Source organism: Typopeltis vanoorti, chromosome 15 (genome assembly GCF_054136105.1).
Source record: "Typopeltis vanoorti isolate ZY-2024b chromosome 15, IOZ_Tvanoo_1.0, whole genome shotgun sequence".
Lineage (NCBI taxonomy): Eukaryota > Metazoa > Arthropoda > Arachnida > Uropygi > Thelyphonidae > Typopeltis > Typopeltis vanoorti.
The window spans coordinates 119,802,363-119,818,700 of record NC_143563.1 but is presented as its reverse complement, the minus strand read 5'-3'; the positions used below and the strand labels follow the sequence as shown (position 1 = coordinate 119,818,700).

The 16,338-nt window shown below is 36.4% G+C and overlaps 1 protein-coding gene across 4 annotated transcripts in view; it reads left to right on the top strand.

The window, feature by feature from the left end:
- LOC150099104 (transducin beta-like protein 3) overlaps positions 1-16,338 on the top strand; it is a 470,278-nt gene that overhangs the window by 53,505 nt on the left and 400,435 nt on the right. The gene's annotated exons all lie outside the window — the stretch shown is intronic.

Genomic DNA, 16,338 nt, shown 5'->3' with positions numbered 1-16,338 from the left:
TCTCCAGTGTTTTTAATAATAATAGAGAAATTGGATGTCAAAGTTGCATTTTGTAATGTACTAAAAATATTCTGGGGCTGCTGACATTTGTAAGAAACATTTGGTTGAATCATTTAGAATTCATGAAATGGTGCAGAACTGAAGGTGAAGGTTAAATTGACCAGAAAGTACTAGAAACGCTGGAGAAAATTACTATTTTCTCCTGTGTTTTTAATAATAATAATAATAAAGAGAAATTCGATTATGAAGTCAAAGTTGCATTCTGTAATGTATAAAAAAAATATCCTGGAGTTACTGACAGAAAGTCAAAACATTTAGGTTTCATAAGGCATTCAATTTTCACAAAACATTCTGCAATATCAACTTTACCGAAATCAAATCCAGGTATAACACCTTTAGCTGCTTTCCAAAGAAAGATTAATTCCAAAATATTTGAACACCTGAAGTGTGTTTTTAATATAGCATATTGTAAAGCTAAATTTAATAAACCATTTACTGACTTCAAAAACTTTGTAGGCTCACTAATAAAACAGTATCAAAATGACATAAAATGTAAAGAATTTGCATCAGTTATTGCTGAACAAAACAGTTAAACAAAAAAACAGTTGTTAAACAAAAATTTCAAATCAGGAGACAGTCATCCATTATGTGAGATCCATAGATATGAAGAGATATTTGTTTACATAGTTCTGCAAAATTCAGTTACTGTACATTGATAGATTAGAGAGTGAAATGAAGAAACTTTTCTTTGCCAGACAAAGAAAAGTTTCATCTCCCAGCATGTTAAGAAATATCATCTTAACATGCTGGGAGAGAAAACAGTGGACTAGTCACAAAAAAAAAAAAAAAAAAAAAGAGAAACATGTCCCATTATCTTAAAAATTATCTTAAAAATTTTTAAGATATGTCCCCATATCTTAAAAAATGATATATATATATATATATATATATATATATATATATATATATATATATATATATTAAAATCAGGAAACACAGCAGATCTTGCTTGCTTGCAGTAATTATACAACAGAGTTGCATGTATTCAGCTTGTACATATAAATGAAAATTACTACCAAAAGTATATAATTTATGCAGACTTATTAAGTTCTTTACATGCTATGTCCTCTCCTGTTCTTTGCACAATGTCTTCACAGGAGCCATGTTCTCCTACATGGATGCCCATATGGAAAATAGGCCAGGCTAACTGGAACACACACACACATACACACACACCTATCAATGAAGCAGTAGAGTACAAAACAGACTGCATTGTGTAGGCAGCAACAGCCTCCATTCCAAGAACATCATCTCAGTTTGCACTCTATCCAAATTCTTGGTGGAACCTAGAATACCAGGTAGCTAAAAAAGATCAACACAGCTATTGCAGACACTTTGGGAGAAAATTTTGCTAGAATCGCAGCAACAGCTTCATATTCTCATGAATTTTTAATACTGAAAGAGCAGCAAGAGAAACAAAGGCTAAATTTTTCTATTTAATGGGCTTGAGCATTGTTAAAGGAGAACTAAAAAGAGTACTTTTACTGACTCACCATAGTGCAGTAGGGTCTGATGACACCCATTATGAAATGATAAAACATCTACATCATCTTTTATGGATCTCCTCTTAATATACAACAGAATACTTGCAGAGGAAAATTTTCTGGATTCTTGACATAAATCAGTTGTCACTGCTATTCCAAAACCAGGAAAGAATCCAACACGAGCAAATAATTATTGACCTATTGCTCACTAGCTGTCTTTATAAGATATAAGAGAAAATGCTGGCCTGGTTTGCCGAGTGGTTAACGTATCCGCTCTCCAACCAAAAGGCTACTGGTTCGAATCCCACTGTGGGCTTGGATGTTTGTGACTGTCTGTGAAAATACTAGTGGTAGTGGTGGACGGTAGATGACGTGGTGTAGTTGTGGTTCATTTTAGATTGTGGGTGGTGGAGATAGAGAGTGAGAGTTATAGAGTAGATGCTCTCCCTCGATGAGTCTTTGGACTCCCTGGAGGTGTCAAATGATAATAATAATAATAATAAAATGGTTAATGCCAAACTTTCTGCTTCCATCTTCTCTCTGATACATAATGTGGCTTTTCTAGACATCAATTCTAGACCATTTGGTCCATTTAGAAACTTTTCTAAGAGATGCATTCCTGATTTCACTTTTCTTTGACGTGGAAAAAGCTTATGACACATCCAAGAGATATGTCATATTAGAAGACCTCTATAACCTTGGTCTCAGAGGACACCTTCCTGTATTTATTACAAACTTTCTGTCTGTGCAGGCTTTCCAAGGTAGAGTGGGAAATACACTATCTCAGCCATATCATCACGAACTGAGTATTTCCCAAAGCTCTGTCTTAAGTGTTACACTTTTTGCTATCAAAGTTAACTCAATCACTGAACAGTTTCTTCCGACTATGGACAAAGTTGTATATGTTGATGACCTCACAATTTACTCTCACTCTTGTAACATGATGGCAATTGAAAGACATCTTCAGCAAAAAATTGATTGTGCTTCTCTATGGGCTCTTAGTAATAGGATCAGGTTTTCAGCAGAAAAAAACCAAATTCTTGGGACTCATCTTTGACACAAAACTTACATTCCTTGCACACATTCATCAACTAAGAGAAAAGTGCAAGAGAGCTCTTCATTGCTTCATCTTTATCATGTTCGTATACACTCAAAGCTGGATAATTGGTCAGGATATATGTATAGCTACTGGTGCCTTTTGCACATCGCCCACTCAATCTTTATGTTGAAGCACATGAACAAACTCTGTCACTTCAATGGAAATAGTTATCTCTTAATTATGCTCTTAAAATAAAATGTCTTCCAGAGCATTCTACGTGGAATCTGAGTTTTTATGTTGGAGAGCTCAATATCACACACGTTGGACTGCCATATGTCTTTTTGTATGCTTGTTAAAGATACTATGCAAACTGTTGGTATGAGTGTTGACAACATTGCCTAAACTAAACATAACAGCATCCCTCCATGGCAGGTTTGCACTCCATCCTGCAACTTCTCACTTTGTCAACTACAGAAGTCTCATACTCCATTATCTGTCTACCTGCAATTGCTTAATGCACACAGAACAGTTCACTCTGATTTCTTTCCTATCTATACTGATAGCTCAAGAGCTGACATCTTTGTTGGCTGTGCTGCTGCTGTGTTTCCTGACATTATCTTCAACCAGATCCCAGCAGATTGCAGTAATTATACAGCAGAGTTGCATGCCATGCAGCTGCATATCTACTACCAAAAGTGTATAATTTATACAGTGTATAATTCTCTTTATTATTGAGCGCCTTACTGGCTATCTCTTTTCCTGTGTGTAATCCACATCCAGTGCTGTATGAGGTGTTATACCTGTTGTACAAGATGAAAGCCCTTAATTTTGATGCTCAGTTATTCTGGATTCCCAGCCACTTTGAGACTAAGGGAATGAGACTTCTGATGCAGCTGCTAGATCAGCTCATACTTTCTCCACATACTGTTTGACCGTACCATATACAGACTACAGATAGTTCAAAGCTAATTACCCAATGGCAGGCTGCACTGACAAAATAATTACATGACATTAAGCCTGAAATTAAACAATGGCATTCTAGTCAACTTAGAAAGAGAAGAGAGGAAGTTGTTCTTGCTAAGCTCTGCACAAGTTACCATCATCTTACACATTCTTATTTACTGAGATATTCTGGTGGAGTACCAGCACTTGATATGAAAGAGGAATGAAATTTTTACCTATCTAGTCAAGCCATATATACTCAGGCAGATGTTATCTGACTCAGACAAATTGCATGATGTTTTTAATCTTTCAGAAAGAATTAATTTGTGCAAACACATTTGACTGTAATTTTATTTATGTGTATATACTGCATTGCTTAACTTAATTTTTGTACATACATATAATTTACTAATATATCTTTGGCTATTTATGTATTGCTATAGCCTTTGCTGTTCTTGCACCAATAAACCAACCAACCAATTCTCTCCTGCGTATAATCTACAACCAGTGTTTTGTGAGAGTTTTACGGTTGTTCTACAAAATGTAGATCCTGAATTTTGATGTTCAGTTCTGCTGGAATCCCAACCAAATTGAAATTAAGGGAGAAGCAGCTACTAGATCAGCTCAGATTTTTTCAATGTATTTGACAGTCCCATGTTTAGACTACTGACAGTTCTTAAGATCAAAGCTAATTGCTCAATTGCAGTCATCACAGCATGAAATACTGACAAACAAATTGCATGAGATTAAGTCTGAAATTAAGCATTGGAAGTCTACATGATATAGAGACAGAATGGAGGATGTTCTTGCTAGGCTCCACATAGGTCACAGTCAATTTACACATCCTGATTTACTGAGGGCTGATCACCCCCCCCCCTCTGTGTGAAAAATGCAATAGATATCTCATCATTTGTTATACTCTGTGGAGTACCAACAATTCACATGAGAAAGGAATGAAATATTTTATTTATCTGGGTGAGCTATATACTTTCAGGCAGATGTTATCAGACTCGGACAGGTTGCATGATGTTTTGAAATTTTTACAAAGAATTAATTTATACAAACACATTTGATTACAAATCCTATTTATATGTAGATACTTCATTGCTTAACTTATTTTATTTTATTTTATGTATATAACATATTATTTACTACTAATAATAAATGTAATAATAATAACATTATTATTACATTAATCTCTTTATGATTATTAATACTATGTGTACTGCTGTAACCTTTGATGTGGTATAATGGGACTTTTGCTTTCTTTTTGTCAATAAAATGCAAATCTACTTAACTAACTGCATATCATATTGTGGTGGCTAGAACAGCAGTGTCTTTACATTTTACGCTTTTTGTGGGTGCGTACTAGATAATGCATCCCTGCAATCTATCCTGGCTAGATGAATATTTTCATTTCCTTTTAGATTATTTATGAAGTGGATCAAGAAACTTTTTTGTGAGGTTTGCCTTTGCCACTATGATATCTATCTATGAATTTATTATCTCTCTCTGCTGCTCTCATGGTCATAGTTTAAGGCAGGGGGTCGCAAACTGGCAGGTCAGATACGGCCTGCAACCTTAATGATTTCTTTTTTAAAAATCAGTGTTTCTAACATTCTATGGGGATTAAAACAGAAAAAATTCGAACTTCTGAATGTTTTATGACAGTTTTAAACAGAAGTAAAACTTATTACTACAATTCTTAGTATACCATGTTTCTATCATCAAATGTTGACAACACTGAATGGAAGTTACTTGTCATGCAGCCATTTTAAGCCACGTGATACGTCAGTAAGTTACAGGTTATCATTGTAATATGATAGTGTGTTAATAAAAAGTTACCTCAATAACTTATATTTTTTTGCCCATAACAATGTCTGAATTTAAAGTTAAAAAAAGAAAAATAGATCAAAAAGGCAGAATGTTTCAAGAAAAATGGGAGAAGGCATATTTCTTTGTGGAAGTAAAAAATATTTCAACATGATTGATATGTAGACAAAGTGTCGCTGTGGTGAAAGAATATAACCTAAAACGCCATTATGAAACAAACCATAAGAACTATGATAAATATACAGAAAAGATGCGTGATGACAAACTTAAAGATTTAAAAAATGAACTGAAGTTTCAATAGAGAATATTTTCGAATATTATCACAAGAAGTGATGCTGCTGTTAAATGTAGTTACGTCATAAGTGAAAAAGTTGCTCGGGCTTCGAAATCTTTTACTGATGGAGAATTTATTAAAAATTGTATTTTAAATGCAGTCAATCATATGTCCGGAAAAAAAAGCAAGCATTTCAAAGTATAAGCCTATCACGAAATACAGTTGCAAAACATGTTGAAGGTATAGCAGAGAACTTCCAAAATATATTGCTTGAAAAAATAGAGTTTTGTAGCATTTTCCATTGCAGTTGACAAATGTTAATACATTATTAATACTTCCCAGTTAGCAATATATATTTGTGGCGTTGATGACGATATGAATGTGACTGAAGAACTATTGGATATGGTCTTATGTCAGAAACAATGACAGGAAATGATTTATATTTGTGTATTGAGAAAAGTCTTGAAAATGTTCACTCTGACTGGTCAAAATTAGTGAGTGTGACTACAGATGGGGCTCCTGCTATGGTTGGTGTTAACGTCAGACTTGTTACAAAACTTCAAATGAAAAAGGACATGTTGTGCAAGGACAAACTTAAATTGTTTCATTACATAATACACCAGGAGTCACTTTATGCTTAAAAACTAAAGATGGAACACGTCATGAGTGTAGTAATTAAAACAATAAACTGGATACGCTCTCATGCCTCGAATCATCGACAATTCATGTTTTGTTGGGTGAATTGAATTCACAATACAGCAGTTTGCTATATTATACGGAGGTTAGGTGGCTTAGTTGTGGCTTCATTTTAAAAAGATTTTTTGAACTCTTAAAAGAAATTGACATGTTTTCTTCATCCAAAAGAAAATTGATTCCTCAGCTCACTGATGAAGATTGGTGCAAAGACTTGGTCTTTTTAATTGACATAACAAGCCACTTAAACACTTTGAATACTGCTCTGCAAGGACATGAACAGCTGATATGTCATATGTGTGATTCAATTAAGTCATTTCTGGCAACCAATTATATAGGTTTAATTCTTTATCCAAGTGTAAGCAAAAGTTTGCGCCTGAAGTATTTTCAGGACTGGGGCAACCCGTGGTAAAGGTGGTAAAGTTCTCATCACTTGCCTTAGTATCTTCAATAATGCAAAGCACATCTCCTTGTAGACATGTATAATGCTATGCATTAATGGAAGGGCCACTACCCAGACCAGTTTTGACCTTTATTGAGGTCTCATCAGTGGGAGCCAGCCCCAGAGGTGGTGATACTAAGGTGGAAGTAATGGAGAAGTCATATTTACCTATACCAGTTGCTAGAAGCATGTGTAAAGATATCTGCATAAGTAAGGAACTAGATAAGAACAGAGATCTGCAAGTGGTCCAACTGTGTCATGCAGACTGCAGACAAAAGTATACAAAAGAACATGCAAGTAGATTATTATGTCTGTACACGAATGCTAGGAGTATCAGAAAAAAAAGGAGTAGAGTTTGCTGCCTTGGTTAATATGTTGGGACCTTATATTGTAGGCATTAGTGAGACATGGCTATCAGAAGTAGACACTAACTGGTATCAAGTGCAAAAGGTACGGTATTTTTAGGAAGGATAGACAATATAGGAACTGAGGGGTGGGGGGGTGTTGTTAATAATATCAAATGCCTTACATCCAGTTAGAATTGAGTCCTATAACTGGAATACTGGTAACAGTCTTTTATGTGGCAGTGAGTTTGAAGCCATGGAGAGGTGGAGTCTAACAAGGTTAAATACATAGTAGGGTGTTGTTGCAGACCCGATGAATCAGTGGCGAGTGATGAAGAAATGCATCAGCAAATAAATGCAATGGATGTGAATAGAGTAATCATAATAGGGGACTTTAATTATCCAAACATTGATTGTGTAGCTGTGAAATCACATGAGAAGAATGAAACTCAATTTATTGAGCTTTTCCGAGACAACTTCCCGAAGCAGCATGTGACAGAAGGAACTCGTGGTCAAAGAGTGCTAGATCTAATTATAGTGTTACATGGGATTTCAGTTAAAGACGTAACTTTTCTGCCTCTGGTTGGTGACAGTGATCATGCCATACTTGACCAAGTTTATGAATGTTCCATTCAGAAAAGGTTATATGCTGAACTACAAAGCAGGAAATTATGACTATCAGAGGAGGTTACTGAGTTCAGTGGAATGGGGTTGGTTGCTGGATGGGAAGAATATCAAAAGTCCATGGGAAATGTTTAAAAAATACTTAAATGATTCAATATACGAATGTATCCCTATAGTTTGAAAAATAAATAGGATATGAGTGAAATGGATTTGTAATCTAATTAAGCAAGAGATTCGTATGAAAAAGATGATGTGGAAGGAATACCGTGTGATAAGGATGATGTCAATTATGATAATTATAAGCAGCAGGCCAGAAGGGTCACAAGTATTATACGGAAAGCTATGTCTTAATATGAAAAGAAACGAACTATGCAAGTTAAAGACAACTCATAACAATTCCATTGTTATGCTGCAGGTAAAAGAAAGAATGAATTTGAAAGAATAACTACTGAATGTAGATGGTATACAGGTGACTGATACAGAAGTGATTTTTCAAATAATGAGTAGCCATTTTGCTAAAAGCTATCAATCTGGTATATGCAACATTGAACTCATTACTACCTCTTCACTGTATGAAGAAAGTCGTGTGTATGAAGAGATAGTACTAGAGCTATTGCACAAACTCAATAAGAATTCTGTGATTGGAACTGATGGGATATCAGCATGGATGCTAAAAGAGTGTTTGGCTGAACTGGCTTTTCCTTTGACTAGACTATATACTTTGAGTCTCAGAACAGGGAAGAAAGTATCTCACAGGTGGTGGTAATTTTGGAAAAGTTGGTTAGGGCTTGCATCCAGAAATGGTTAACAGAGAATCTCTACTTTGCAACAAGCATCATGGGTTAACTAAAGGTGATGTTTTAGCAACTTGCTCACATTCTATAATAATGTAACAACTGAGTTAGACAAGGGGAACAGATACACCATTATACTTTTTGATTTGAATTATTATTATTATTACGTGCCACCTCTAGGGAGTCCAAAGACTCATCGAGGGAGGGCACATACAACTCTCTGTCTCCACTACTCAATCTATCAATTACAACGAACCACAACTACACCAACGCCACCTACCACCCACCATCACCACTAGTATTTTCACAGACACTCACAAACATCCATGCCTATGGCAGGATTCGAACCTGCAGCCTTTTGGCTGGAGAGCAGATACACTATCCACTCAGAGAATATATGATTGGATTATGGATTAGAAGATGGCAGACTGACAGATATCAAAAAGTCGTGTCTGCGGGATGTGAATCTGCAAGATTCAGGTAACTTGGTGTGCCTCGAGAATCAGTCCTCGGTCTGTTGTTATTCAATTTGTGCTTTAATTACATTAGGAAGAATTTTATCTGATGTGCAGCTATTTGCTGATGATGCAAAGATAGGCAGGTTAATCAGGAGTGCTGCTGATATGCAGTACTTGCAGAATGATTTGATAAGCTGTAATTGTGGACATGTGAAAATGACTGTTGTTTCAATGTTAATAAATGTAAGGTCATGCATGCACTTTGGTGTGATTAGATATTCAGTGTCATGTTATATTGGTGGGATTATGCTAGAAGAAAAACTGATCAGTCTTAAAGATCTTGGAGTTTAAGTAGACAGGAAGTTGAAGTTCAAGGGTCATATAGCAAAGATTCCAAATACAATTCAGAGAATTATTGCAATGCTGAAATGAACCATGACATGTAAAGATAAGGAAGTCATTTTACCTCTTTACATATCCTTGATAAGACCTCACTTGGACTATTGCATGCAGTTTTGATCTCATGGTTTCTCTGGTGATTATGATACGCTGGAGAGAGTGTCGAAAATGGTATCAGGATTGCGGAATACTGATTATGAAGATAAATTGAGAATTTTTAAGTTGCAGACACAAGAACAGGAGAAAGAGGTAGGGGTGATATGAAGAGAGTTACAAACTTCTGAAAGTCAATTATTGCAATGCTGAAATGAACCATGACATGTAAAGATAAGGAAGTCATTTTACCTCTTTACATATCCTTGATAAGACCTCACTTGGACTATTGCATGCAGTTTTGATCTCATGGTTTCTCTGGTGATTATGATACACTGGAGAGAGTGTCGAAAATGATATCAGGATTGCGGAATACTGATTATGAAGATAAATTGAGAATTTTTAAGTTGCAGACACAAGAACAGGAGAAAGAGGTAGGGGTGATATGAAGAGAGTTACAAACTTCTGAAAGGGTTACTAAAAGAGAGAGCCATAAGGCTTCACTTCTGAAAGGGTTATACAGAATTTCAGAAATGGAATTTTCCATTTTATGGAGGGTGGGGAAAGGATGTGAGGACATCCTTGGAAGTTGTGAATGAATACTGTCAAGGTAGGTGAGAGCTAGATTTTTCTCTTATGAAGTTGTGCAATTGGAATGGATTGCTGTTGGATGTTGTGTATGCAAGTAGCATGTATGAATTCAGAACAGGTATGATAGCTGGTGCGAATATTATGATCTCTCTCTATTAGTTCCTGACTCCCTGGAGGTCGTTTTTAATAATAATAATATATTGATCCATACCCTACCTGAACGGAAGATTGACGAGTGAGCAAGGACCCTCTATAGATGTAATTTGTACACTACTTTCAAACCAGCCCAGAAGTTGTCATCTTTCTTACTGCCTATCAAAGATGCATTATTGCCTTAATCCTTGCCTTGTGTTTATGAAATACCCTATTCTTGTTATCTTTGCTACTTGGAACAGATTGGCCTATAGCCTTGCCTTGTGTTTATTAAATACCCTATTCTTGTTATTTTGCTACTTGGAACAGATTGGCCTATATGCTACTATTAGAATCGAAGAACATCAAGATAATATAAGATTTTGAATTCTGAAGGTTCTGGCCTTGTTCTCATGCCATCGACACTAGACACAGAGTTCACTGGAGACTCACCAAGATACTACACTACAGTAGGTTCAAATTTGATCATCTATTTTTTGATTCGTGTGAAGCTCTATGCCACCATCGTAATCTTAATCATACGGATTATATGCCTATTTCTAAGTTTTGAAACATGATTGCTGTTATTTGTTTATAATTCATCATTGTCACCTGAGCAATTCAGGTATAGGCTTCTTATGTTCTGTTCCTGCCCTGTAGATGATGTTGGTCTTTCCATCTTAGTCTTGGACGTCCGTGATCTCTTTTTCCTGTAGGTTTATATTTATATGCTAGTTTGGGAATCCTATTGTTATTCATCCTTTCTATGTGGTGTAGCCAATTTTGCTGATATTCTTCTATTTCTTGTATGATGTTCTTTGTATCTAATTGTTCTCTTATTTCTATGTTTTTCTTTTTATCTAATCTAGTGAGTCCCAGGAGAGGTCTTAGAAACTTCATCTGTGCTGCTTCCAATCTTTGTCTGTTTCTTTGTTTTAGAATCCAGGTTTCGCTTCCAAATTTGAGAGATTGTTTAGAGGTCATATTATTATTATTCAGGCCTCCATGGAGTCGAAAGACATCGTGGAAGGTCTTCCCCCCCCCCCCCCCCCCCCAAGAAAGATAAAGTCTATCATACCACTCCTTAAACTCATTGACCGTTCTTGCACTCACCACTCCATCAGGCAATGCATTCCACGGTTCAACCACTCTCCATGCAAAGAAACTGCTCCTCACCCTCTTGCTCACAATTTCCTTTTGTAACTTCCAAGGATGGTCTCTTGTCATGACTCCTTCCCGCTGTTCAACCAAGCGAAAGAACTCCCCAGTGTCAACCCTGTAACCACCTCTCAACAGTTTAAAAGTCTCAATCATATCACCTCTCCTTCTTCTATCCACCAAACTCTGCAGTACACATTCCCTCAGCCGATCCTTGTACAGTCAAAAACCATCTTTGTCATCCGTCTTTGTATCCTTTCCACAGTTAATTTATCCCCTTCAACTCCTGGAGACCAAATCTGAGAACAGTAGTCCAAGTGTGGTCTGATCAGAGACTTATACAACGGAATGATAACCCTCTTATCTCTGCAGGTCAGTGTCCTTCTAATTTCAGCAATCCTCTGTGTTACCTTCACCACCTTTGCAATATGTCCCCTAAACTTCAGGTTTCTATCAACCATCACCCCCAGATCTCTTGTCTCCTCTACTTCCTCCAGCATAACTCCTCCCATAGAGTATGCTGCATCCCATCGATGTTTCCCAAACCTCAAGACCTTACATTTTGCTGCATTAAACTGATATCCCCATTCATTTGCCCATCTATCTAGCTTATTTAAATCCTCTTGCAGGGCTACCACATCTGCGCTATTACTAATAATCCTTCCTAGCTTCGCATCATCTGCAAACAACTGAATATCCCCTTGCAATCCACTGGCAATGTCATTGATATACAGGTTAAACAATATAGGTCCTAGTACTGAGCTTTGTGGGACCCCACTTGTAACCCTCTGCCTCCTTGAAACTGCTCCACCATACACAACTCTCTGATACCTATCAGACAGCCAATCTTGAATCCAGTTGACCAATCTGACATCCAGACTCATGTGCTGCAACTTAAATATCAGCTTATCATGTGGCACCCTGTCAAATGCCTTCGCCAAGTCTAAGAAAATTGCAGTATATGCCTTTCCCTTATCTATCTTGTAACTTTATTATAAAAGGTTAGCATATTGCTAAAACAAGAGCGTCCTTTCAGAAATCCATGTTGACTCTCACAAATAACATTACCCTCATCTGCCCAATGTTGTATACGGTCCCTCACTACTTTCTCCAAGATCTTAACAACTACTGATGACACACAGACTGGCCTATAATTAGACACTTCCAGTCTGTTACCACCCTTATGCAATGGCACTATTATGTAATCTTAATTGAGTTTCTTTAGTCATTTGTTTTCCAAAATTTCTTTTAATTATGCCATTCATTGTATTGTAAATTTGTAGTCTTGCTTCTGATTGTGAATCAGTATTGTATTGTGAGATTATTATTACCCAAGACCCCATGGAATCAAATAGTCATCTAGGAATTATATTTCCTAAGTATTTGAATTCTGTAACTAGTTCTATTATCTTATTGTTAAGCATAATTTTGACATTTTGAATGGTGTTTCCACACATTGCCATAACTTTTGTTTTTGTTCATATATTTTAATTTTAATTTTTTTTTTGCTATTTCATTTAGATGATTAGTTAAAATTTGGAATTTATCTTCTGAATTTGAAATTAGTACTTGATCATCTGCATAAAGTATTGTATTTAGCTGTTTATTATTTGTTAGTTTAATTCCATCTTGGATAGTTGTTTTCCATTCTTTTAGGATTCTGTTTATATAAATATTGAATATGATTGTGGGTAAACGCATCCTTGTCTTACTCCTTTATTTATAGTTATAGGTTCTGATAATGTTCCATCTGCAAATTTGATGCAAATTTTTGTTTCTCTGTATAAAATTTTTAACGCATTAATTAATTTAGGAGGTATTTTATCGTCTTGTAATATTTTCCAGAGTAGATTTCTGTACAAGTTATGATATGCCTTTTTGTTGTCAATAAATAGAAGAAAAGTGGGCAGGTTAAATTCTTTTCTTTTTTCTATGATATGTTGCATTGTGAAAGCATCATCTGTGCATCCTCTCCCTCTTCTCAAACCACACTTTTTTGTAACTGTTTGTGTTTATTTATTTCTTATTTTTACATTAATTAATTAATTTTTCATCTGTTTTCTCTTATTATTATTATTATTCTGGGTAACTCCAAGGAGCCTACAGGCTCATCGAGGGAGGCCCTAACATCATGTCAAGAACAACTATTCCACATTCACATAGTATCTATCATACCTCGCCTTGAACTCATTCACGGTCGTAGCACCCACAACTGACTGGCAGCTTATTCCACTCATTCACCACTCTCCAAGTAAAAAACCTAGCTCTAACACCCTTGCTAACCACATTCTTGCCCAGCTTCCATGTATGGCCCTAGAAGAAACCCTGGCACCCATATCTGGGCACAGTAGTCTAGATGGGATCTTATCAAGGCTCGATACAGAGGAACAATAACTTGTTTGTCTCTGCTTGTTAAAGTATTTTTCAGAAGCCAAGTGATTTAATGAGCTGATTTAGCCACTTTTGCAATGTGCCCCGTAAACTTCAATTCCCTATCCACCAACTCCCAAATCCATGGCCTCATCAATCTCCTGGAGTACGGTTCCACCAATGTGATATACTGCTGCTATTCTTTTCACCCCAAAATGCATAACCTTACACTTTGCCACATTAAATTGACATCCATTTTCCCTAGCCCAGTCCTCCAAACTATCCAAATCATCCTGTAAAATTTTGACATCCTGTGCACTCACAATTGCTCTACTCAACTTTGCATCATTAGCAAACAAGTGAACACTTCCTCTCAGATCCTTTCCTATATCATTGATGAACAAATTGAAAAGTAGTGGTCCAAGAACAGAGCCCTCCAGCACTCCACTAATCACATGCTGTCTTTTGGACTCAACTCCTGAATAAACCACTCTCTGGTATCTCTCCATCAACCACTCCTATCCATCTCACCAACCCTATATCCGTCCCCATCTTCTCCAGTTTACTGATTAGAGTTCCATGTGGTATCCTGTCAAAGGCCTTTGCAAGGTCCAGTAGAATCACTGTAAACCCATTACCCTTATCCAATTCAGCCGTCACTGTGTTATAAAACCTGAGCAAGTTACTGAGGCATGATCTACCCTTCATAAAACCATGTTGACCCCATACAAAATCCCATTTTCATCTATCTAATCCTGTATTATTTTCTTGTTCCTTGTTCTTAAATATGCAGTACTGTTGCGGATGACTAAAGCACCGGGTACTGTCGCAGTTGCAACACAACTGTGGTGTCTTAATGGAAAATCTATTGTTATTCCACGAGGCTTAAGAACACTTGTCTTTTCCCCTTTTCCCTCCCTATATAAAAAATCAACTATTTCACCTTTTCCCCACCCTATATAATATAATAATATAATATATATGTTTATATATATATATATTACTGGGAAAAAAATTCCGGGTGTTTCTAATTTAATTCTCCCAAATTGCCTATCCCCCCCCCCTCCACACACTCAGTAGTTTTTTGACATCGCAGAAAGAAGAAAAGCCACAACACCCAGAAAAAGATATGTGTAAATTTCTCTTCCTTATGCTACATATACTTTCTGGTACATTTACATCTACAATGCCCTAAGAATCCGTGAGTAAATAGCCAATGACATCTAAACGGGGGCACTCCTAAACTGAAGCAGGCAAAATAGCTGTAATTATAATAATACATTTTGTATTTATTGCTCAGAAAGATCTCACCAGTTTTTGTCTTTTTTGTTTCAGTCACCCCTATTATGTCTATCTGGTATTTATCTAATTCCTCAGCTAGCTCCATTTCTTTGCCATTCTGGCTTCTTATATTGATAGTACCGAATCTTTAACTCTGGTGATGTTGAGTTGGGATGTGTTTTCAGATTTTTTCCAATACATGACTTTTTGCTGTTCGCCCTGGTTCCCTGGCGAAAACAACGGGGGCCTTGTTTAACTGGGTGACGCCCCAGCCGGCATGAATGAAATTTTGTCATGTTGTACCATAATTTTTTATTTTGGTTTAATCAATAAGAATTACAATTTGGTTGGCTAAATCCCAAATTGCCAGCCCATCCTCGTTCTTTTAGCTTCCAGGTAGATACCCAACAGGGTGCACCACGAGAAGGTGAGGATTGGACATTAGGTTAGAAACCCTGGTTGGTTCTCCGCATTCCTTTAGTGGCTATGTGGAGGTCTCCTCTCAGTTATACAGCTTTGATCCTTAAGCACCCATTAAACTATAGCATTAGCATTAATAAACCTACCTGTACGAAACAAAACAATACCCCTCTCCCACTTTTGCCAGGATTGCACCCCATCTTGCAACCTCTCACTAAGTCAACTACAGAAGTCTCATACACCCCTGTCTGTCTGCCTTCAACTGTTTAATGCCCACAGAGCAGTTCACTCTGTTGCACATCTATACTGATCGTTCAAGATCTCTATTGGCAGTGCTGCTGTGTTTCCTAATATCACAATCTACAACCATATTCCACCTGAATGCAGTAATTATACAGCAGCGTTACATGCGTTACATTCTTTGAATCAAGAGGTGATTGCAGCTGTAGAGGGATATTTTGCAGATCTTACTGAGAACCACTACAGGGACGGGATAATGGTGCTTGAGTATCGCTGGAAAAAATGTATTAGTCTTGAGGAAAATTATGTTGAAAATTAAAATTATTTTGAAATTATAAATTTGTTTTTTCATTGTTAGGCTGATACTTTTCAGACCACCCTTGTATATATATTGATTTTATCTTTGATTACTTGTGAATGGCTGTGACTTTTTAACCTTGTGTATTGTTGTAATCCATGCTGCAATTTTATTTATGTGTAGATAGTGTATTGTTTAACCATATACAGTTTTATTCATATTTTCATTACACTTTTATGTACTAATATATGTTTGATTATTTTGTGTGCCATTTAGGCCTCTGACCTTATGTGCAGCCGTAATTTTATTCATATTAAGACGCTGTATAACTTAACCTTGTACATTTTAGTATATACCTTTATTTAGTTT